Source organism: Danio rerio, chromosome 7, assembly GCF_049306965.1.
Source record: "Danio rerio strain Tuebingen ecotype United States chromosome 7, GRCz12tu, whole genome shotgun sequence".
In the NCBI taxonomy this organism is placed as follows: Eukaryota; Metazoa; Chordata; class Actinopteri; order Cypriniformes; family Danionidae; genus Danio; species Danio rerio.
Window position 1 is genome coordinate 73776833 of NC_133182.1, and position 26625 is coordinate 73803457.

At 40.3% G+C, this 26625-nt stretch overlaps 1 protein-coding gene across 8 annotated transcripts in view; it reads right to left on the reverse strand.

Annotated features, from left to right (window-relative positions):
- Positions 1-26625, reverse strand: part of zfhx3b (zinc finger homeobox 3b) — a 781589-nt gene that overhangs the window by 116096 nt on the left and 638868 nt on the right. For 2 of the 8 annotated variants that reach the window (XM_073906067.1, XM_073906065.1), the window contains exon 1: positions 18067-18284. The exons of the other annotated variants lie outside the window; for them this stretch is intronic. The gene's annotated coding sequence lies outside the window, so the exon portion shown is untranslated. Of the gene's footprint in view, positions 1-18066; positions 18285-26625 lie in introns of those variants that run through there. 8 annotated transcript variants of the gene reach the window in all.

A 26625-nucleotide genomic window follows, 5' to 3' on the forward strand; every position in this document is an offset into this window, starting at 1 on the left:
GTTGGCTTTGCCCTGCAGCGCAGAGATGAGATGTGTTTCCATCGGCTTCAGATGCACAAAGCCAGAGTAACATTAGATTTTTAACCCAATTAAGGCCACATCAGGTGTTGACAACAGTGAGAGAGAGAAAGAGAGAGAGAGAAAGAGAGAGAGAATATGTTCCCTGAAATGTTTTCCTTCTCTGGTAATATTTAATTTTCGGCTAACATTGCTATAAGGGTTTTTATTTTTCAAAGCAATCGTGTTGCTGGTATCATATGTCACCCTGGTATACCTAAGATGTGCATTAGGGCCACTGACTTCCAGGAATGGGTTTTTGCTTTTTGTGTGTGCCCCTCAGCTCCATGTAATGGAGTTATTAGGTGATCGTAAAAGGCTCTGTCTTTCTCCTCATGCTCTCTCTTGCTCTCCTCCTCTCCCTCTCCTGTTTGAAGTGGGGGTATGATGTCATTGAGTAGGTGCTTCTGGATGTTTTGGCCTTTCTTGAGCTACAGTTCTCCACCTCACACTCCCAAACACATATGCAGTGTATCAGAGCTCAGGTACACTGATCTGTCACAGATTTGCATGTATAAAACACCAAATCAATCCGTTGCATGTTAGGAGATGGAAGAGTTTCTTTTTAGTAACTCAGAAAATATATGAGCTGAAATGCACATCTTTACTTGAGCCATTTTTGGGAACGCTGGTGAAGCAAAAGAGGAGACACCTGAACTTAACTTCAAAGAAAAAAAGATGTGGGGAGTTTTACAGAACCCATAAAAAGGGCAGAATTTACACTGGTGAACCTTAGCTGGCTCAGCCAGCAGAAGAGCAATATATCACGTCTTTACCCAAACTGAAGCCAGTGTACAATGTTAAATATGTCAAATAAGCTACGCCAATAGCTATTCCGTCATATGTAGATACCCTCAAATTTAGTGCTATACCACATTTACCAAAGTGCTCTCAGGGGCGTGATCACAATTAACTTGCTGTGTTACTTTTTATAATGAACATTATATGGTATATGCAAATTAATTCATGTTTATTTCTATAGCGCTTTTACAATGTAGATTGTGCCAAAGCAGCTCAACGTAGAAACTGTGTCAGTCCAGTTTTCAGAGATGAAGTGCAGTTTAGTTCAGTTCAGTGTGGTTTGCTGGAAGTACGAACACTAAAAAGTAAATACATCGATGTGCAGCTCCACAAGTCCCAAACCACGCAAGCCAGGAGCAACAGCGGCAAAAAACAAACTTCACCAATTGATGAAAGTGAAGAGAAAAAAAAAACCTTGAGAGAAACCATTCACAGTTGGGCATGATCGTCCCTCCTCTGGCCAAACTTCTTGTGGTGAGCTGCAGTCTAGGTGCCGGAGGCTGAAGATATAGTAGGGGGTACTCTCACTATGTACAGTTGCCTAGAACCAGGTCAACGCACGCTTGTCCCCCCTCCCGTCTCCCACGACAGCCCGCACTCACATTACATTCGTGCCTGGGCATGCTTACATCATCGATAATGCGCTGGTCAGAAGCGATCTCGCTCAGCAAAGCGGTGATTTCTTCATTTATATAATTTAAGTCGTTTAATATGCAGTGACACGCAGTCAAATATTTCGCCAAACAGTCCTTTGGGATGCGTTGACACGCTGTCAGATATTTCGCCAAACAGATTCACAACTTTTGGCGCTCATAAACAATCATAAAGCCCTCGTGCTGCAGGAATGAGAAGGTTTGCTGAAGGTACGGAGCTTTCGTGCAGTGAGAGGTTTGAATCTTTAATAAACTATGACAGTTTGCATTCATTGAACAGTTATAATGATTAATAAACGCATTTGAAACACACACATACACAAGCATACCGCACCAAAGCCCAAGTGAACCGCGCTCTGCCACACCTCTTCCAACCGGGCCAGGGCCGGCCAAGTGAACCGTGCCTGAGCTTGATTCAGAGCACTCACACTTCTCAAATAATACGGGAAATGGACTTGGGCACAGTTCAAATAGCATAGTGTGAGTAGGCCCTAAGACTCTCATAGTCTTAGGACTTATTCTTTAGATCTGTTCTATAACCAGGTTAATAACACAAAAAATGCATGCATTCGGATATTCCGAGATCGGTTTCAGGCCTCCTTTATATGTGGAAGTAAATCAGATTGTATATGTAACAATGCGACTGTCATGTAAACAGGCAGATCGAATTTATTGAGGCATTCGTTTTGTACGTCAATAAACTTGCAACAATGTGGTGCTTCTCCCCGGTTTATTGACGTAGAAAGAAGAGTGTGTGTAAAGACGCCGACACTGTGAACAACAACAACGGAGGAAGCACGGAGGAGGAAAGTGGTCAGCCACCACAACCCCCAGACCTGAGATCTCTCTCATACCCACAAATTCCTCTAAATGGTGGAGGACACCATATATAAACCATTAGCGCAAGTTGCGACGGCCCTTTCCCTCCTCCTCCGCCTCAAAACCATTTTAAAGTTGGGCGAACTTCGCATATTTCGCAGAGCTTCTTCCATCGTGGCTAGTGTGACGCAGATGCCTAAACCCTTTATGCTTGCGCGACATCGTAAATTGTACGGCAAGTGTGAGCATGTGAACCGTTTATGGGTAACAATTAAAAGAACGTGTAAACGGAGAGGCAAACAAATCAGATATAGGCAACAAATCGGAATTGGGCATCAAGTACTGACAGTGTAAACAGGGCGTATAAAACTCTCTAACACACAATAATCTGAATTTCAGTACATTTACAGCAACACAAGAGGGCTGAAAAGGCCTGTCCAAGAACACACAGATATATCTACATGATTCTATCTAAAACATCCACATGAGGGACCTCTGAGATGCTCTCTACACCTAATCTCCCACCCGACACACACACACCCCTGGGTCTGAACGTGAAACATAATAATGCATGAGAGAGCGCTTGTGTGCAGCATGTCTGTTTCCTATGATCCTGAGATGAAGCTCCATGCTGATAAATCACCTCCAACTGAAGTGCAGGAATTCAGCGGCTTAATGAAAAAGTCATGTTCACCGAGCTGGGAGGGGCCGGTCAGGGTGCTGTTGAGAAGTCTCCCCTCCGCAGGGGCCCCAGAACAGCCGCATGCAGTCCCCCGGAGCCAGAGAAGGCCACAGAGTCAGCATGGCTTACATTACTACTCAAAATTCATTTAATTGGCTGGAAGTTAATGGCAGACTTACAGGAGAGCACATGAGCTGTGGGGAAGTGCAGTAGAGCGAAACCTGAGTGGGCTGGAGGGAGTAAGTGTGTGTGACAGAGAGAGAGAGAGACAGAGAGAGAGAGAGAGAGAGAGAGAGAGAGAGAGAGAGAGAGAGAAAGCATGTGTGTACAGCAAGTGTGGACCATCTTTACTGGACAGGACTGCTCTCTCACACACATGCACATAAAGATGAATCAGTTCCCTGTACTCATGTAGGTGAGGAAAGCAAGGGTGACCCACCTCGTCCACCCCGCAGCAACTCAACACTACTATCCCTGCCTGCTTCGCTTCCATCACGCACAGCTATCACTTTCAACACCTACCTGCTCCTGTGCATGGATATACAGAAGGATCCACTTATGTGGGCTGAAAAAACACACACCTTTCACACCCTTCGCCACTTTAACTGCCAGAGAGCCGAATACAGGCCAGGCACTCAGCGCACTCTGTGAAAACCTCCACAAATGCCCAGGGCCACGGCAGTATCGTGGTGAAGCAGCTGTAAGTTCCACAACATACTCTACACAAGTACATGGACACAAATACTTCCAGCTATGCAAGCTATTCATATACAAGTCCGTGTTGGATTCTCACTAATGCTGCAAAGGCTGCTATACAGGACAATAGTGCAAACTGCCTTCTATAACAAGGTTATTATAGTTAACTTTTAAGTTAAAAACTTTTTTCGTTAACTGTTTCGTTTACTAACTAGAACTAACTGAAAGTGTATTGTATACAGGCCCGGATTGGCTAATCGGGAGGACCGGGAGAATCCTCACGGTGGGCTGGTCCGTTTTTTGGCCGCGAGGGCCGGTGTCCCTAGCTTCAGAATCTGTTGTTCTCAGCAGTCACACTTTTTAAATTAATTCATTTATTTATTTACTTGACCACAGTCTTCTTATTCATTATTTTACCGCAGCTCTGCTCTTTTTATATATATAACCTCAATATACAACTTTTGTGGTCCAGTGGTTAGCACATTAGATTACGATGCCGCTGACCCGGGTTTGATCCTCGTCTGAGTATGTAGTTTTTTTCATTTTTATTGTTACGACATACAATACTGTTAGAGTTGTTGAATATATATATATATATATATATATATATATATATATATATATATATTTTTTTTTTTTTTTTTTTTTTTTTTTATTATTTTTTTTTTAGACAGGTGGGTCTTCAAAAATTTATTAAAGAAAAAAGTTGGCCCCGAAGTGAAAAAGGTTAAGAACCCCCGTTCTAAGTGAACCAGTTGAACTATTTGAAATAATTTGCGTCTCTATTAATCACTTATCCACAAACTACTTACTTTTAGCATGCCTGATACCCCTCTTTGACAAAAAATAAACCAATTTCCTGAGTTATTCAGTAATTGGAACAGTACACAAAGATCGGATTTGAGAACCGGTGAACTGATAATACTACGTATGTGTGATTCAGAAGGTGAACCGAACTCGAACAATGCATGACAGTCTGCTGTGTGACTGAACTAAACTTGCACAACTGCAGCGCGAGTAAACAGAGGGCTTAAATGAGAGTATCTGGCGAAACGTAAGTTTATTTCATAACAGAAAGTCATAATGGGATTTAAATAAATAAATCATGCTTCAGTTGGCTAGCAAAATGTAATTGTAAGAAACTTTTCAGATCATGGTGATGTTTTAACTGACTAAAATTAGTATTGCCGACTACATATTTTTGATATGTTGACTCCAAACATGGTAGGATTGTCACAAAAGATCTGGTTCGCGGAAAATATCTGTGTATCTAGCCCCAGAAGCAGCCTTGCACACATATTGTACTGAAGGCTGCTATCTTATGGGCTGTTGTATTTGAATTTGGGGATGGTAGTGTTCATGCGTCCTCTGAATACATGCTTCAAAATATGTGTCTTTGGTTGAGTTTCTATTATACAATATTTATTCTGATGATTTTGAATCTTGCAACTAACAAATATTATTATAAAAAATAAATGAAACTAATACTTAAACAAATAAAAACTAAACTAAAGCTAAGCATTTTCAAAATATAGAAACTAATAACAACTAGTTAATCTACCTGTAAAAACTAATTAAAACTAACTGAATTTGAAACAGTCAAAACAAAATCAACTCATGAAAAATCTCGAACTATTATATCCTTGATCTATACTCAGTGTAGTAACATAGATTTCTGGAACTAATGATTATTCTCTTGATCGATAAGGATTCTAAAACATTATGTCTGAGCAATGATTGATACATACAGGCCAAACATTCACATGCAATGTGTAGATTTATTTTTTTCCTGGCCAAAAGCCATACACATTTGTGCATGTGGTGTTTGTACGGCCACACACACAAGGCCCCCTTTTGATCCAACTCCTATTTCTACTATTAAATTTGGCAGTGCTCTTAATACAAAATTAATGCATTAAAACAGATGACTATCCAGTGGCTAAATAGCTATCAATTTCTCCCAGAGCTGACGAATTCCCACTGTGAGTGAGCCAGAGAGTGTCTGAATGTGTATTGCTTTGTAATTATCCCAATGATTCTCGGCACTTAGTGGCGAGGCCTGGTGATTTCCACTCAAACCCGCTTACACACATACATATGTCTGCTTTTTCATCATGGTGTGGACTTTCCATTCACTTTTGTTGTTTTATCAGTGAGCTAATGATATTTTCCCTATCCCAACCCTCAACACAAACCATTCCCTATTTTCATAATGCATGTTTATTACACCATTTTCCTTATATAGGGGGACGATGAGGATTGTGTGTTATTTTCTTTCATTCACTCACTTTCCTTCAACTTAGTCCCTTTATTTATAAGCAGAATGAACTGCAGATTTATATGTGTCTATGTGTTTATATGTGGTTATATACCCTTCCAGCTGCAACCCAGTTTTGGAAAACATCCATACACACTCATTTACACACACATATACTACGGCCAATTTTATTTATTCTAGTCAATTCACCTATACTGAATGTCTTTGGACTCTGGGGAAAACCCGGGGGAAACCCGCAAACATGCAAACTCCACACAGTACTGATCCAGCCGGGACTTGAACCAGTGAACATCTTGCAGTGAGGCAACAGTGCTAACCACCGGGTCACTGTGTGTTATTTTAGAGTTTACTATACATAAATTTAACACACAACAGAGAGACGTAAACTGCACTAGAACACATTTTATACCGGAACCACTGGCTACATTTCATGCTAGGTTATAATCCATTGATCTTACGAAGCGTGGGGTCACACCAGTGCCTTTAGAGCAGCAAACTAAGCTGAATTTAGCCACACTGTATGTCAACTTGATGGATACAGTCAAGTGCGATGACACCTTTTGTGTCTAGCATAATGATGTCACTGGTTAAATAACAGCCAATGAGATCACTGCTCTGCATCCTGAGAAGAGACAAAGGGATTTGCCTAATGGAAGGAAAACCCAAGCACACATGAAATGGAAAGCTACACCCTTTCTCATATCTGCATGCATGTTTGTGTCCTATTTGTAGTTTGGTGGCAAAACTTATTAAATAATGAATTTAGTGAATACAAACTAGGCTATGTTTGTTGCTAAACTTCAAAAACATACTCAATATACTTTTTAAGTGTAGTTCAGGGGTCCTGGAGGGTCGGTGTCCCTGCAGGGTTTAGCTCCAACTTCCCTCAGCACACTTGCCTGGGTGTTTCAAGTATACCTAGTAAGACGTTGATTAGCTTGTTCAGGTGTGTTTGATTAGGGTTGGAGCTAAAATCTGCAGTTCACCGGCCCTCCAGGAACAAGTTTGGAGACCACTGATAGTATAGATGTAAGGTTTTTTCAACAGTGTCAACTTTTAACCAACTCGCTGGGTACTTAATTTCTGAACGGCAGCCTGTGCAACTAACACAACAAGATGCACCCCGATTCATGTTCATCTGTCAACCCAGGCTCATTCTGAAAATGTTTCGCCATATATATATTTCTGGAGAACGCCAAATACATGCCAGGAGCTATGTTTTTTTTTTTTTTTTTGCAGTTTCTGTTTTCGTGAATCCCCTTGAGGCTGTTGTGTACGCTTTTTGAGATCTCTAATTCCAGTGCCATTTGCGGCTGCTGTTCTCACGCAAATCCACCAGAGGCCGCTTTGGACTGACTGAATGGCTGATCGATTAACTGAGCCACCCTCCTCCTTCCCTAAACCCAACCAATAGTGTTTTCAAAAGCACCAATTGCATTCAAGGCAGCCAACGTACATAGTGAGCTACTTTACAAACTGGTAACAGCGGGAAAGCCGTCCACATGGGGATAAGTGGTCAGCTGGTAACAAGCCCGGATTGGCTAATCGGAAGGACTGGGAGAATTCCCGATGGGCCGGTCCGTTTTTTGGCCATGAGGGTTGGTGTCTCTAGCTGCTTGCACTCTGCGCAGTCGCACTTTTTTCATTTAATTATTTATTTGACCTTAGCCTCACTCTTTTTATTAAATATTTTGCAGCAGCTCCGCTATTTTTATTTATTTTCTCGCAGTCCCATGAGCATAATGCAGCCTGCAGGTTAATGATGATGTAACTATCATTCAACCCCAAACAGCGGCACCTTAGTGAAAATAAGAATTTGAATAATTTATATTAATGAATATTACGCCTGCGCAGAGAAAATCAGACGGTTCACTACGTTAATAAATCTGATATAACTTCATCAGAAATCTGTAAAGGGGAGAAAAAGATTAAGCCATCAATAGAGAGTAATACTGTGGTTAAGAGTCTTGCAGGTAACAGTGCAAAACTTATCTTTAATTTCAACTGCACCAACTTAACAGCACCATTATGGTCCATTGGTTGCATTACAACACTGCCAACCCAAGTTCGAACCTCACCTGAGTAATTTATTTATTTATTTATTTCATTTCAGTGTTAAGACATATAATACTGTTTGGGTTACTTATGTAGGTGTACATATTTAATTTTTTGTGTGACCCCTGTTACAGAAGACTGGACATCTATGAAGAGTTATAGATATATATGCACAGAATATATATTCAGATATTGCAGGAAAGGACATTGTGATGCTAAAAAGAGTAGTGTTGGAGATTTAGCTACCCTTTAATGTTCTCATATTTATAAAATTTTTTTGAAGTTCTAAAGCAGCTGTTTCCTTGAAAAAGACGTGATAGTGTCATTAGAAATTGAATTAGAAATTCCGTTATTTTAATATAGTCATTGGTGAACTGAGGTGGGCCGGTCTGAGGCTTGAAACTCCAGGGCTGAAAGTCCCACTCCGGCCCTGGCTGGTAAGCACGAAAAGGATCAGCATCGTACCAGCCTGAAGCATTCCTTTTAAAGTCGAAATGCAGCCATACGTACTTCTGGCTACATAATTCGCAATCTCCAGAAATGTATATAGGGCTACGATTTATACGATCCTATGTTGACATTGGTTGTAGGGCCAATTATTGTAAATATTGTAGCAATTCTGCCACAGGCATTCGCAACGAGACTTGCTGTTTAAATATAGATATATAAAATAAATACATCTGGGGATTTCTACTAATGTGAGTTTTCTCTTATGGACAGTGTTGTAGTTCGGGTTGTACTGTTGTAATTCAAATGAATTGCATCCACAAATAAGGTTTTAACAGTACTTAGCAAAAGATCATTTGTTTGTCCTTTGTTTTACCCCCTTCGCTTCTCCGTTTATCTCCTTTCTCACTTTGCAACAGTAGTAGAAGGAGTAGCAGAACCGCGACCACAGAAGCTGCGCTCGATGCCAAGTTCAGCGGCTGGTTCAAATTAGCCACTGCGAGCGGCGACATGCCCAGACGCTGTGCTGTGGCTTGAGAGACAGCACGTACCCACCCCTTAACTGCATACCTACCACTTCCTGCACCTCTCTCCCTCTCTGCTCCGCTCTTCTCAAATAGTCGTTCTACCACTGCCCGTTATATTGCTCAGATGTTGCTCTTTCATAGCTCAGGACTTAAAAGTACGCTGTTGAGAATGCGAGCGTATAGATCTACAATTAAATAAAGAGAGAATGAATGTAGATCGTAGACAACAGATAATTCGTTGGGGGGGGGGGGGGGGGGGAATCAAGATGTTTGATGATTTTAATTGAGAGCGCATTGAAATGTCTGGCTCTTAAATGAAAGACTGCGCTATCATGGTCAATCAGAGCACAATTCGTGACATTGTTCTCACATAGATTGAGGAAGAAAAGTCAATCTCCGTTTAATCTCTGTCTGGAGGAACAATCGAGACATTAAAGTGATCTAGTTTGTCATTTATCTTTGCTAAACTTTAAGTCCAGATGTGAAACAAGTTCTGCGCTTTGGTGTTTCGCAATATATTAGACTGGTTTGGATAGTACAGGGTGAGAGATAGACGCCTTTAAAACAATCCTCTCCAGCCGCTTATACCACCCCAGTGCACTTTAACAGTAAATAAAGCAATAATTATTGAATTCCTTTGGAATAAATAAGCAGCTAGAAAGTAAACAATAGGAACATAATTGTAGAAAGAAGGCAATCAATGCCTGCAGTCATTTGGCTAGTGTTGATTATGCGTACGCTCGTTTGTGTATGTTTCTTTGTGTCTTTGAGTAAAAAGCAATAGCGGTTAGAGGGAGGGTGTAGTGACAAGCAGTTAAATAATACCCTCTCGCATACACCGGAGCAAAACAAGCGTGGGGTAATCCTTCCTCCAGTAATGCCCCTGCATTTCCAAACAATGGTTCTCAATCAGCTGATCAATGTGTCCACATAATTCATTGGGCGAATCGGCCTGGCTGCGGAAAGAAGAGAGCGAGGGAACTCTATATAAGGGCGGTAGAGATATCAATACCACAGATTGGAGATAATACAGCGTGGCAATGCCCACCGAGGCCTTTTTTTCCACCAAGTACACCTAACACTTGATGATTTTCAGTTAAAATAAAAACTTGTATATTCCTTATACACCCATCACACATTTTACAACACACGACTCAGAGATCATGCAGGAAATTACGATTAATCCAGGGTTGGGCAAACTAAAAAGAGTTGCAAAACTATATTAATCGCTAGACGTCGCCTTCCACCATGAAGAGCTAATTAACAGCTTAACCTCCTGTTGTTTTTATGAATGCAAGCCCTGTAGCGCCAAGCCGCATACAGCCCCGTAGTACAATAACTCTGCCTGCAGGAGGCGACAGCTGTGTGGAGCTCTAGGGGCAACACACACAGCTGTTCCAACTGTCCCTAGACATCTGCGGCCGCCTGGTGCCATCTGGAAATTTAGGAGGGCAGTTTGGGACCTGTACAGAACCTCCTTCCCCCCCTCTGCAACATCCCATAACTAACCCTCCATTTTGGTAAGAGACGGTGTTGCTAATTATTAGGACAGGACAGTGAAAGAATTCTGCGTATGTCTCGGGGCATGCAGACAGGAGACAGACACAATCAATTGAGAGACATTCAGAGGTACTTAGACCGTTCAATGATGTCTTATTTGTTATATTAGCTGAAAACACATGACTTGTGCTGGTGATCTAAAAAGAGCGGAGTGATTTATAAGGATAAAAAAAACATACCTGCAAAAGAAACAAGTAGCAGGAATCAAACAGCTGGAGATTTTGAATCAGTGTTGTGATTCTGCTTGTGATAGTACGTGTCACATCATTGCAGCCACTGTTACAATAACTTTCAGAACTTTGCTGAAACTGAGGGTAGTTAGAAACTTTGTTAGAACGCGTAGGTTTTTTAAAGATTAGCCATGTGAATAAAGAATTAATATGTTTTCCACATATTTCTAGTGCCTTGGACTGATTTCTGTTGGTTGTTCGAAGCTGTTGGTCTATATATGGATGCCAACCCAGGCTCATTCTGAAAATGTACCACTATATACATTTCTGGAGAGCGCTAAATACGTCCACGGAGTTATGTTTTTTGCAGGTCTTGTTTTTGTGAATCCACCAGAGGCCGCTGTGTACGTTTATTAAGATCTCAAATTTCTCTTGCGAGTGCCATTCGTGCCTGCTGTTCTCGTATAAATCTACTAGAGGCTGCTGTCATCTGACTTATTGACCAATCAACCCACCCTCATCCTTTTTTAAACCCAACCAATAGTGTTTTCAAAAGCACCGATTGACCCGTCCACCCACTTCCTTAAACCCAACCAGTCCTCGCACGAGTTTTAGCACGTTTTCAGTTATTTACTTTCATGTTATTTACTTGTTTATTTTTTGGCTTCTGTTTTTGTCTTACGCGCTTTCTAGAACCGTTCTTCACCGTACTCGAACCCCCTCGTTATAATCAACTTCTCTCTGCATCTTAAGTTCACCAACGTACATGGCGAGCTAACTGGACAAACTGGTAACACCGGGAAAGCCTTGCACATGGAGGTAAGCAGTCAGCTGGTAAGCTTGAAAAGGAATGGCGTCATACCACCCAGTAGCCTTTGTTTTAAAGACGAAATGCAGCTATACGCAGCTCTGGCTACATATTTCACATTCTCCAGAAATGTATATAGGGCTACGTTTTCAGAATGAGCCTATGTTGATGGATGCACAAGTTAGGAAGGTAATTAACTAAGGAAATGACTCAAGAATTTACTTTATTTCACATTTCAAGAGCAATAATTGTGTGTAAGGGATTAAAAGTGTATGTTTGCTACGCTGATAAACATGTGTTAAACTTATAATCTTTTAAATGCCTCATTGGTATTTCAAGTTTACTTGACACTGTTGTCATGACATGACACACACACAGTGTATGACGTTTGTCGCAATTGGGTACCACTCTTCATCACAGTGAGTGTTTGAATAGGCGAGGATGCCAGTTTCCAGCTGATGAAGAAAATAAAGCTTTTGATTTAAGTTGATTGGACAAAAAATGTGTGCTTCCATTTTGCTACAATCCAGCACAAAACTGTTCTGAGGTGCGTTTTCCAAACAACAACATAACTTACGGCTGAACTATCATAGTACGATGCATCACATGGGAAAAGAATTAAATAGTGATGAGTGTTTCCCAAAACCATAGTTTCTCTGTTGCAGATACATCACTTGAACCATTTTAGTTATAATGTAAAACAGCCATAATGACGCTCAAACAGGTGAAGTATCAACTTCTTTGAAAGTAAAACCCCATAATTTATTTGTGCAAATTATAATGTTTTACACGCACACGCATTAAAAAAATATCCAATATTAGTTTTGGTATTAGTCTCGTTTCCCATATTAATTGAAATATACACAAAGTAACATAACCTGCTTTTAAATATTAGGTCAGCTATAGCTTTCGTCATGAGCGATTGCTGCGTTCAAAATGGCATAAATGTTTTCAAAGTCCACTACTAAGGGAACGCAATGTCAATATAAAGATCGCTAAAACTGAACTGTGGAAAATACTTGGAAAGTAAATTACACCTGAGGCCATACTCACACTATGTACAGTTACCTCGAACCGTCTCCCTTCTCCCCCCACGGCCTACACTCACATTACAATTGGGCCTGGGCACGCTTACGTTATTGTTGATGTGCTGGTGGTCAGAAGCGCTCTCGCTCAGCACAGTAGGGATTTCTTTAGATATATCGTTTGGGATGCAGTGACACGCAGTCAGATATTTTGCAGAACTTTATATATTTCGCACTTTTGACGCTCATAAACAATCATAAAGCTCTCGTGCTGCAGGAATTAGGAGTTCTGCTGAAGGTGCGCAGCTGTCGTGCAGTGAGGGGTTTGCATTTTTAATAAACTATGACAGTTTGCGTTCATTGAACAGTAAGAATGATTAATAAATCCATATGAAACAGTCCCTTAAAAGTCACGTCTCGCTTTCAGTTTCAGGCTTTGGCGTGTTTTGCAAAGCCCAAGTGAACCGCGCTCAGGTACACCTCTTCCAACCGGGCCAGGGCCGGCGAAGTGCACCGTGCCTGAGCCCGATTCAGCGCACTCACACTTCTCAAACGATCCGGGAAAGTGTGAGTAGGCCCTAAGAGAGATGACTTTAATGTTTTTTTTTTTTTTAATTCAATAAAATATTCAATTAAATAATTCAGAGTTTAAATGCTGGAAGGTTCGGAAGGAATAGGGCATATAGGGGAGATAAATGGAAATAGAACACAACCAGGAACTATGCCTCTTACTACAGCTATAGAGGGAGAGTTTGCGACGCAGTTTGCGAATGTTCGTTGGAGCGATGGATTCGGTAAACACCAAATCAACAAACTATGTTTGTAACGACGCAACATGCGACCTTATTTAGCTAACGATGGTTTTCGGAAACGCACCCTGTTTGATTTGTAATGAAATGGCTAGAGTTGTGACAAGTGGAAATGTCAAACGTCACTATAAAAAAACATGTTTTAGGCAGCTGATGACAGACAGACAGTGCCATTTGTCACATTGGACTGCTTTTATTTGTACCATGTTACTTTTGATCTAACTTTTCCTCTTTGGTTAAGTTTTACTTATAAAAACTAGGCTGGTGAAACTTAATTTAAAGGGCACCTATGGTGAAAAATCTACTTTTCAAGCTGTTTGGACAGACTTGTGTGTAAGTATAGTGTATATACTGTCATATTGAGGTGATATAAACACACCCAGACCTTTTTTTTTTTTTTTTTTTCAAAAAAAAACAGCAACAACCTTTTCCCAGCTATAATACAGACATTTAAAACAGCTATAATAAATACTCTAATGGGTGTTTTGAGCTGAAACTTTACAGACACATTCTGGGGACACAAAAGACTTATAATAAATATGAAAAAAGGGGTAACCTATGTGCCCTTTAAATGTCACAAGTCGAATTGCCACTTTTGCAATTGTTATTTATGTATTCTTTAATGCTAAAGGCATGTGGTTGATTTTTGTACATGCATGTTTATTACAAAAGAGTTTTGATATAACCAATTTTTTTTGACTTTGATGAATTTCAGATTTAGACCTTTGAATTGATTTCTTTTCTAAATCTTCTAAGAAGTTTGTGAGATCAAAACTTTCTGTCCAATTTCCTTTGGGGACTGATATAAAATTCTCCAAAAATAAAAAGTGGAAGGATCCTGAATTATGAGTTCACCATAGACAAACCCTTACCATTAACTGTAAACACTATAATAAAAAGTACACATAAACACTATGAAAAGGACACCCGCAGTATTATCTCCTCAGGTTTGTATTATCTAGCTTTCACCTCCAGCGTTCCTTGTTAGTCGGCGTGAATATTTCATTACCACATAATTGGTTGATGCTCGAGGCTAGGTTATAAAGCAGTAAGAATGCTCCACTCTTCCTTGTTCTTCTTTTCTAAAATTCACAAAGGGCAGTCTGGATTCAGAGGCATGGTGTGTTTGAACTGGTCTCAGATGAGGAAATGTTTGAGTTGCCAGGCTCTGCCCCTCTCTCATCTGCCCGGCTTCACCTTCACCCACAGGACTGGCGTAATGAGAGGGCCTGATCGTGGCCCTGTGCCAGAGTAAATATTTAAGCTCAGCTTAAAGGGCCTGTCTTTTATTAGCTGTGTTGGGCCTACAATGGCGCAACAGGCCCTAAGAGTTCTCACCTTCTTAAACATGCAAATGAATAAGCGGGGGTAGGACGGGGGTGGTTACTTTGGGCAGCTTATTTGCATAGCACATGCGTATGAGTGTATGAGGGCTATGTAGTGGTAACACAAACTTTGAGCACTTATCCATTTCTAGTGGCTCTCTCTGTTTGCCTTTACTTAAAGGGACAGTTCACCCAAAAATGACCTCATAATTCACTCTCCCTCATGTGGTGTATAACCTTTATGAGTTTATTTCTTCTGTTTAACATAAAAGCAGATAATTTGATTATCAATGATTCCATGATAGCAGAAAAAAAAATAATCAAACCAAATCTTTTGTGTTCAAAAGAATATAAAAACTTAAACAGGTTTTGATCAAGTTAGGGGTGATTAAATAAAGACAGAATTTTCTGTTTTGGTTAAACTATCCCTTTAATGGCTTTGACTTTTATGGACTTCATAAAGTTCTAATAGTATAGGGTACTATAATACTGATAATTAAATTGAGAAAGTTACTGGTTACTTGTGTATTTACTTATAGGACATTCTACCAGATTAAAAAAACAACAACAACATAAAGTCATACAGATCAATGATAGAAATCACTGTCAGTTTCTCCTCCCTTAAATGATGTCACTTTCAAATGTATTGCACACATTAAATGTTAAATTTAATGCAAATGTGACAGGACTGCGGGGGTGTGGTGGCGTAATAGGTAGTGCTGTCGCCTCACAGCAAGAAGATTGCTGGTTCGAGCCTTGGCTGTGTCAGTTGCCATTTCTGTGTGGAGTTTGCATGTTCTCCCTGCATTCGCGTGAGTTTCCTCGAGGTGCTCCAGTTTTCCCCACAGTCCAAAGACATGTGGTACTGGTGAATTTGGTAAGCTAAATTGTCCGTAGTGTATGTGTGTGAATGAGTGTCTATGGGTGTTTCCCACTGATGGGTTGCAGCTGCAAGGGCATCCGCTGCGTAAAACATATGCTGGATAAGTTGGTGGTTCATTCCGCTGTGGCGACCCCTGAGTAATACAGTGCATAAGCAGAAAAGAAAACGAATGATTGAATGATAGGACAAACAGAAACATGGGGACATTTGTAAATGTATTTGTATTATATATTTGTAGTATTTATTTGTAGAATTTATTTATTATTTTAGACATTTTTGGGATGATTTTTTTTTTTATTTCCTGTATTTGTGTTTTTATTTCAGGGACAGATAATGTACGTTTCTGGTAGAATGTCCCTTATACATACATCATTATTAGTTAGGATATAATTTTAGTACTATTTTGATTACCAACAATGCTATGTAGGTTTCCTGAAGTTTGAGATATTTCATTACATATATACACACACACTAATGATCAAAAGTTGGGGGTCAGATTTTTTAAAGAAAATTATTCTGTTTATCAAGTTTATTAAATTTATTAAATGTAAAAAAAATGTTAAATATTTATTAAAATGTTAAATAACAATAATAATTTTTATTGTACATAGTTTCAAATAAAATTATTGCACCAGTCATTAATGCTTTTATTACTATTACCATTAACACTAATACTAAAACTAATAATAATAACACTTATTTTTATTATTATTATTAATTATTATTATTATTATTATTATTATTATTATTATTATTATTATTATTATTAATAGTAGTAGTAGTAATAATAATAATAATAATAATAATAATAATAATAATAATAATAATACTATAGTGATTTCTAAAAAATCATGTGACTGAAGAAATAAGCTGAAGTCATCTTTTAAATAAATGGAATAAATTTGAATAAATTATTCAATTAAATTATAAACTACTTTTGGTAACTACTACATTATTTTATAGTGCAATAACATTTGGATAGTATATATATATATATATATATATATATATATATATATATATATATATATATATATATATATATATATATATATATATATATATATACACACACACACACACACACACACACACACACACACATAAAATATATAAGTATCGTATTATAGTATAAATATAGTATAATCAGTTTTGTAGTTTGTAGGACTTTAAAAATATCTAATTGATAAATAAACAAATTTATTGCCTTTCATCAAGATTTTTAAACAACTCTGAAACACCCGGTCCATCCCATAAACTTGGCCCTTCTCTCTTTAAGCAGAATACACACGATGCTGAAAACATTAGCGGATCTGTCATCAGTGCTGACTCATTAGCTTCCGAAAGAAAGAAATACAACTTCACTTTCCATAAAAAAAGAAACAAAGTGCTCATTGATCAGAGTGATCAATAGTGGCTCGATAACCTAAGCCCTCATCATTCCAAGTCCAGCATAATTACAGCGAGAGATATGGTCGTTATCACAAAAAAAAAAAATCAAAAAAAGGCACAAGCCTAATTGGAGGCAGCTCCATCACTTTAGTGTCGCTGGGCAATACAAACAATATGCAGGGCCCTATGAAGGACCTCTGCATGCAAGTCCCAAAATAACTTGCCCACGCCATCGGCCCCTGTGCCATATCAGAGGTCGCGTTGATAGCTGCCTATTTGGTGGCATTTAATTCCATGCGTTGCTACTGAATCAGCACAGCAAAGCTTTCTATCATTCTTAATATAAATTGTTAGTAACAGAATCACATTAAGCCACCAACGGGATGCCTTGTAATTTTAATTAATCACATGTGAAGAATGTTTTGTCCATATGAGATCAGCAGTCACTTCAGACAAAAATACAGACGCTTTTACTCACCAAAGTGTCAGAGAAAGAGCAAAGGTCCTTAAAAGTGACAGGTTATGTCAGTATGACATTAGTTGGCAGAAAACTGAACCCTGTTTTGATTTTGAACTGGCTGTGCATGCAAACTACATTGCGGGGTTACAGCGCCACAGCGTACAAAGTGCTAACAGACAGATACGGCTAGAAACGGAGCATGCTGCTAACAGAGAGGCCCTCGCTCATCCTCCAGCTCAAGTTTCTGTGTCACTTCACTTTACACTGCATGTGCAATGAGCGGCTGGAGCCATAAGTGCACTTGGCCATGGCATTATGAGAGAAGTGTATACAGTTTCTAAACTGGCTCTATGTCTCTCGCTCTTGCCTTCTCCCTCCCCTGCATTCTCCACCAAAGTGCCGGGAGCACCATGCTTGTAAAAGTAACCACAGCTCTTTAAGAGGCTCATGTATTTACAAACGGAGGTATGTCGAAATCAAAGGCATTACCACATGACATAACACATCAAGCAGCCAGCGGATAGAGAATTTATAGGGCGGATTCGAACATGGGTGGTGCGCCCAGGAACTATGCCATTGTTTGATCATGCACAGCCACAAGCAAGTACAACTCACTCACCTATGACAGGTCCTGAGTTCACTGGTTCACTGGCGCCAACCCCCACCTTTTACTGCCTCTCTCTTAGTCAGGTGGTTACAGGTGCAGAGTGCTATTGTTTTCTACTTCCTGTTGTTCCTCCACTTACTGATTTCTCCTCGCATGTTGCTTTTGGAAGTAAGGCTTTGTCTGCTTATGTAAGCCTAGCTGCTCTCACTCCACATCCCTGCACCTCTTGTGAAGTACAGCAGTTAAATCTGTTGAGTTCTGTCCTGGTTGGATCTAAAGAATCTCTCTCTCTCTCTCTCTCTTGCTCCCTCCATCCCTCCCCCTCTTCCCCTCTGTTGCTGTTCTGCCTAATCTCACCTCAGTTTTTATTTCACCCGCCTTCATCTGCTGAGGACTAAAAATACATGATAAATGGTACATGATATTTTAAAGTCTTATCTCTTATCTGTTCTTACAAGGGAATAATAGGGTAGTTAATCCTGAAGATCTCCCTCAAATTGATTAATCAGCACATGCGGACAATCAAATAAATGATTAATATTCTCCAGACCTGCGGTCGGACAGTTACCCCCCAAAGCATCAGTAATAATTCAGTAACCCTTCCCAGACCGAAGCCGCGTCTGCCTGCTCAGCAGCAGCTCTCTGATGCGGTGGGAGATCTTTGAAGTTGGTGCATAACAAACTCTCCGCGCTCTACGTGTGGCTTTACCTGTAGATTAGAGCAGTGGTCCTCAACCGCCGGGCCCGGTCCGTGGATCAATTGGTAACGGGCTGCACAAGAAATCAGTAATTATTTCCTTTTTATTTATTTTCTGAGTCTGAACGATCTTTTACTGTGAAAAATGTCCGTATGACCGTCACTTGAATGCCCAATTTTAACCTTCAAGCAGCAAAATGAGTAAGAAACAGACGTCTTTGGAAAGTTTCTTTGCTAAGGGGAAAAGGCCCAGTGAAGGACCCACGAACTGCCAAAGAATGGATCCGCAACCCATTTGTCAACAAACCAGGTGAATCCACCATGTCGGTGCTAGAAGATCAACTGCTGGAGATTGCAAATGACGGCGGCCTTTTAAGGGCCGTTCGCATATCGCGTCTTTTCTAGAGTTCGCACAAGTTGTGCGTGACGTACTTGCACCTTCCAAACGCACCCAGTTGAATAAATCCCGCGAGGGCACCACAAATAACGTGACAAGAATTCACCGATAACCTACTATGGCAAGCCATTTTAGCATTTAAACCTTTGTTCTGACTATCCATAAATATATTAAGAGATATCTCTAATTATATTTTGACTAGTCATAATTATAATTCGACTAGTCAGAATGAAAATTAGAGATATCGGCAATTACAATTGTACTAGTACAAAATCAGATTGGAGATATCTGCAAATATATTACGACTAGTCATATTCCTCCATTGACTTCCATTGCAAAATATTTGCAGATATCTCTAAATGTATTTCGACTAGTCCAAAATCCAATTCAAGATATCTACAACTGTAAGTCGACAAGTAGTAAATTATTAGAGATATCCTCAAATATATTTGTAGATATCTCTAAATATGACGAATTAAAGATATCTCTAAATGTATTATGACTAGTAAAAACTCTGAATTGTTACTAGTCAAAATTCATTTAGAGATATCTCTAATTACAATTGTGACTAGTCAAAACTCATTTAGAGATATCTGCAAATATTTTGCAATGGAAGTCAATGGAGGAATATGACTAGTCATAATATATTTGCAGATATCTCCAATCTGATTTCGTACTAGTACAATTGTAATTGCAAATATCTCTAATTGTCATTCTGACTAGTCTAATTATAATTATGACTAGTCAAAATATAATTAGAGATATCTCTAAATATATTTATGGATAGTCAGAACAAAGGTTTAAATGCTTAAAAAGGCTTGCCATAAACCTACACATTTTGGTCGACTAATTACCTCAGACAACAAAGAACATCCAACCACCGCAGTGCTTTGTCATGTTCTTAAAATATAACACTTGTATCAAAAGGACGGCACTGTTTTGTGAACTTGTTATCCTGTCAAACGGTTGATGGTAGCCTAGGCACCTACAAACCACCTCCCATGGTCAATGGTTAAATTGTCAAGCTTTTACCAGTCCGTGGTGATGAAAAGCTTAAGGACCACTGGATTAGACCACAACAGTTGGCGAAGCCAGAAAGACATGGCAGTTTTCGGCTAATGGAGCTGGATGCAGACAAAAAAGTAGCTGCATATCATTGAATGTCTGCACCATGATGCCTGACAGGTGTTCGGCAGTTTCTATTAGGCTACTTGAACGGCATTTCTTAGAAACCAGTTAGTCGGGATTAAGACTAATTAGTCAAAATGATGTTGTGGTGAAAGCAAACATGTCAAATAAGTGAACAGCATACAGTACACAAAAAAGTCCCTATGGCCTGCAAAGAAGCAACATTAAAGTTAGTGGGTAGCGCTGTCGCCTCAAAGCAACAAGGTCACTGGTTCAAGCCTCGGCTGGGTCAGTTGGCATTTCTATGTGGAGTTTGCATGTTCTCCCCAAGTTGGCATGGTTTACTCCGGGTGCTCCGGTTTCCCCCACAGTCTAAACACATGTGCTATAGGTGAATTTGGTAAGCTAAATTGTTCATATGAGTGTGTTTGGGTGTTTCCCAGTGATGAGTTGCAGCTGGAAGGGCATCAGCTGTGTACAACATATGCAGGATGTGTTGGTGGTTCATTCCGCTGTGATTAATAAAAGAAAAATGAAATTAAGTTACACAAAGGGGGTCGTGTAGAAATGCATCCGGCTTGCTATCTCTGTGTCACTCCGGTTTTATATTCCTCTCAGACAGATGTCTTTGGACAGCATGTTTAGCAGTGGCTTTCCCTACACTCGCACCCGGGGCACACCCTGTCCCAGTGATGGATTCCCTGTTTATTCAGCTATTTTTAGGACAAAAGGAGAAGATCTCCATGGAGAATGATTCCCTTTCTCCACTATTACTGAGTTCGCTAACCCTCCCACAGGGGTCAACAAACAACCCTCCTCCCCAAGCCGACCGCATCTGCCAGCTTGTGCATTTATTAATGTGCGAGTGGCCCGGGCCTGGACACTCCTTGGACTACCGGGCTATCTGCGCATGCGTGCGTCTGAGCAAACATATGTTAAGGTGTCACAGCTTTACCATGTGGACTGGCATTAGCAGTCCCACGCTAGTGCTGACCCTTAACCGTCTACCCCCACCTTGGCCTTTGTGTTGGTCGCCTGGCTGGCTAGCCTGTGCAGCTGTCTGCAGTCCTCTTCACGGACAGTCTGTCTTGTCTCCATGCTCCTGCTTTGAACACTGCTATACATAACTTCACAGTGTGCATACTTCGAAACCTGAGCAGCACCTGCATTCTGCCACTCAACCTGGGTTACTCGACGGGGCGATGCAGTTTCATTAGCACAAAGACACGGTATTAAACTAATCCATGTGTCTCTCGTGCTGTGGCCTGAGCCCAGTACAGCGTCAGCAGGGGCACCATTAGCCTTTCAGCGAGAGCAGGCCGATCTGAAACCCTGCCAATATGTCTGTTGATGTATGGCCTTGAGCTCTAATAGGTATAAGCGTGGTGTGCGGGGCAGCGTTGCGAGAAGCCAGGCTTTTCCTTAACCGATACAGTTAACTTTGATCTTGTCTTAGCATGGCCTGTTTATAAATCAGCCATGCAAATATTTATGAGCTGGATGGGAGAAAATGGCTGGTCTGGTTTATATCCATGGCCCTCTATTCTTCTTTGCCGCTTCGTCCTACTCCCTCCCTCCACCTCTTCCTCCTTTCTGGCTCATGTGTCGATGAGGATGCCACACCAGTGGGGTGAGAGAGCACAGACCCCAGGCCACATCTATCATGACTGCGCTGTCCGACTTTATTGGCTGGTCATGGAGCGCAGGTCAAAGACTCTTCAGCGGAGGGCAGGAGACATTTAGATGTCCAGGAGATTGAAGGGTTTCTAGCTCAGTGTGGATCTGGTCTAGGTAAGGTGAAGTCTGTGTCTTGTCCAGTAAGTCCCAATAAATAACACAAGGTAACACTGCCTTTTGCTTACACCCTGCACACCTATCTGTATCTGCCTGCTGTTCTCACTATGGGACAGCCCGCACTGGCAGATGCACAGGCTTTAATTGCTCCCCCCAGTCCTGACCTCTGCTCCTGATCACCCTCTGATATACAGCATCTCTATTAAGCTGGGAAGTAGGTAAATATTCTCCTAAAGACCGTCGGTCTTAACGACACTACTGAAAATGGAGGGAAAAAAAATCAATCGCCTTTTTTTTTCTTTTGTCCTTCGCCACCTCTATTAGTTTTCCCAGTTTATCTGATGTCGGGATCCAAAATCGTAGAGACCGGTACAGATGAGGAAAGGAGGACTGCTTGGTATAGGACTGCATGGATGTCTGGTTGCTTGAAAAATCTAGCTTTGCTGTGATGTAGTAGTAGCCATGTTTGCGGAGAATGTGTTAAAAGAATGGACGAGGATGCTAATATTTCTTTCAAAGGGACAAATTGATGGGCTCTTAGGTCTTGTTAGGCTTGATGACAACATGCAATGCAGACACAAAACTGCAACACTGTGTGTGTATTTGAAAGTGCAAGTGAGTTAAAGGGGGGCAGTGGTGATGGTAGTGGTGAACTGGCTTGTCGATCGATGCTGTGATTGGCAGTTAATGGCTTTTCCTGTTCTGCCTTCGTAACCTCGCTCTGATGACTGTTGCTTCTGATCAGATATGGCAGATTACGTTTGATTTTTGTATGTAAAGCCCAGACTTCTCGGAGATGGCTTCATCATGTTAAATCATTTAAAACGTAAGGTAAATACTAGTATATCTTCCATGCCCAGGCAAAGAAGTGAAGCTTTAGCATCTTGACAAACCCTACACTCTCAGAAATAAAGGTACACGAGCTGTCACTGGGGTGGTACCTTTTCGAAAGGTACAAATTTGTACCTAAAAGGTCCATATTAGCATCTCAAGGGTACATAATAGTACCTAACATTCTATAAAAACAACACTTTTGTACTTTTTAGGTACTAATATGTACCCTTGAGGTATGAATTTGGATCTTTTAGGTACAAATTTGTACCTTTTGAAAAGGTATCACCCCAGTGACAGATCGCGTACCTTTATTTCTGAGAGTGTAGGACTTCTTTCAAGGAAAGCACTGATTTCCAATTTTAAACAACACTTTTCTGAATTTAATTGTAGAAGATGAAGGGATGGTTCAACTAAAAATGTAAATTAACTTATCATTTACTCTCCTTTTTGGTGTTAAACGGATCATGAACTGAGAAAACAACATTGCCTTAACCTTTTGACATGTAAGAGGTCAAGGTACTATAAAAACAATCTGTTCATTTCATTTTCTTGTCGGCTTAGTCCCTTTATTAATCCGGGGTCACCACAGCGGAACGAACCGCCAATTTATCCAGCAAGTTTTTATGCAGCGGATGCCCTTCCAGCTGCAACCCATCTCTGGGAAACATCCATACACACATTCACACACTACAGACAATTTAGCTTACACAATTCACCTGTACCGCATGTCTTTGGACTGTGGGGCAAACCGGAGCACCCGGAGGAAACCCACGCAAAGGCAGGGAGAACATGCAAACTCCACACAGAAACCCCAACTGAGCCAAGGTTCGAACCAGCGACCTTCTTGCTGTGAGGCGACAGCACTACCTACTGCACCACTGCCTCACCCAAAACAATCTGTACGTTTCACAAAACTTTTTGACATTACTCTAAAAACGTATATTAAAGGCAGTCTACAAAAGCAACATGTTTGAAATGTTCTGCTCCATGATGTAATAATATAGATCAATGGTCTCAAACTCAATCACAGGAGGGCCGCAGCTCTGCATGGTTTAGCAACTCACACCCGACTAATGGTCTCTAGTAGCTTTGAACACCTTGATTAGTTGGATCAGTTGTGTTTGTTTAGGGTTGGAGCAAAACTGTGCAGAGCTGTGGCCCTCCAGGAATCAAGTTTGAGACCTATAATGTAGATAATACACATCTCCACAGAAGATCAAGGCTTGTTTCAACTTAACTACCTGTTTAGCTCTGTTAATATGCAAAACCGTTGTGGACACTTTTTCGAGTCCCAGCTGGGTCAGTTAGCATTTCTCTGTGGAGTTTGCATGTTCTTCATGTGTTCGCGCTGGTGTGCTCCCTTTACTTCTCAGTTGAAAGACATATGGTATAGAATTGAATATACTAAATTGGACGTAGTGTATGTGTGTGACTGAGTGTGTATGGATGTTTTGCAATACTGGGTTGGAGCTGGAAGAGCATCCGCTGTGTAAAACATACTGGATAAGTTGATGGTTCATTCCATGTGGGGACCCCTGATGAATAAAGGGACTAAGCCGAAAGAAAATGAATGAATAATACATAAAAATGTTAATTTAAAAAAATAGGGCCAGAACATTTTTGCATTGGAAGATTGGAAAAGGAAGCTATTCTTAGCAATCCTATTGTGATAGCTAGTAAAGTGTAGACTGGGACGTGGGTGTAAATACCCTTTGAGATCAAAGAGTTTGGGGTCAACAAAGAGCTAGGAATATCATAACTCGATGCTTTAATACTAAAAATGTCGAAATTGTCTTAGTCTAAACAGAACGAAAATGTAATTTTTGTGAGTTGTGTATGTATGTGCATGGGTATATACAGTACAGGACCCACTGGGACCAGACAGTGCTGAATTAATACACACACTCTGCTCCCTTTGCAACATCAACAAATATTTAATAAAGCCTGCTTCATATAACTCATTAACATGGCACTCCCTCTCTTCTCTCAGTGCTTAATTTAATATAACAATAATTTGAATAATCATTTGCATACCAAGATCTTGTAATCTTCTCTAGTGGCAAAAATATAACATCTCCCTGAGACCTCGTTTATTCAGTAGCAAAGACAGGCTTTCTGGTTCAAATTAGCAGAACAAGACCATTCCAAACTAACGAGTATAAATTAAGGAAATTCCTTTGCAGTGACAGAGATAACCCGTTCAAATGAGCGATCAAGTCTGCGGCAGACTAATTTTAGGCCTGGTGTTGACTGAATGTGGTGATGCTGTGGGGACGGAGAAAGAGAGGGAGAGTTTGGTTGATCCTGTGGGGAGTGGGTGGAGGAATGCGGCGGCTGCGTTGAAGACTTCCTTCGCTGTCTCTGGGTTCCATCTCTGCACCCACAATGCCAAGATCGCCACGTCATAAATCTCAACTGCTGTTTGAAAACGGCTTCATGATACACAAATGTGTGAAACCACTTAACAACAGAACAAAAGTGTTTCCCCAACGTTCAACAGCTGCAGCTAGTAAAATGAGGCTCCTCTGAGAGGCTGACCCCAAAATTCACCTCATCGGTGGGAGGGGCATCATAAGAACGTCTCAAAGACGATGTTGGGATACATATCCCTGAGTGTGTGTGTGTGTGTGTGTAACCTTAAAAGTTCTATATAGGCAACTAGAGTCTGACAGGAGAAATTATAAGGCTTGTAAACTTGCACGGAAAGTGTGACCTTGAAAAAATGTGGTTCTGTTCAATGAACACTCTGTTTCTTGACCTTTTATTCACCGAGTAAAAAGAAAGAAAGAACACAAACAAACAAATAAAATGATTGGGACAGCTTACTAACTGAAAAACCTCTCTTCATTTCAATGCAAAATAAACAAACAAACAAATCAATAAATATATAGATAAAAGATTCCTCATATATTACTGTACAGCCCTTTTTCTTTTTAAAATTGAGTGTTTCTTTGTTTCCCCCAGTTTTACATGCATAAAAGCACATGATGAGAAAACAAGGTGCGAAACGATTTTTTCCAGAGGGTCCTCAATAAAAACCATATGACACCTCAGGCTGAACTGCTTAATTACAAAGGGATGAAAATCTGTAGTCTGCATCTGGTAAGAACATTGCCCCTATAACACTGATAGATTTACAGCTCCCAGTCCTAACCTTGGACTCCGGCGCATGGCAATTAGTACAGGCATAAGATGCCTCAATGGATGTCCATATCAGAGGTGAAAGTCGGGCTTGATTTTTTTTTAACCTTGCCTGAAGTTTTAGTTTACTCAAAGCATAATCACGAGTAAGGGAGAATTTGCGCTGTTGCTATTTTGAAGATTCTTAACAAGCTTAACTAAAACTACTTTAATCTTAAACTGAATAGTATGGTAATCAACTGACCTTTATGGGTAATTATAATAATAATAATAACTCATTTTATTTGTAAATGGCGCCTTTCTGGACACCCAAGGTCGCCTTACAATAAGCATCAGCAGACATGCTAAACAAATTAAACATTACTAAAAACAATCATTGACCAAACAAGTTAAAACACAATAGCGAATATAAAAGAACATAATAAAAACATGATAAAACAAATTGTTAAGTAAAAGCCTGCTTAAAAAGATGGGTCTTTAGACATGATTTAAAATTGTGAAGACTATCACTGCTCCTAAGATCTACTGGAAGTAAGTTCCATGGCCTAGGAGCCATAGAGCTAAAAGATCTGTCCCCTAT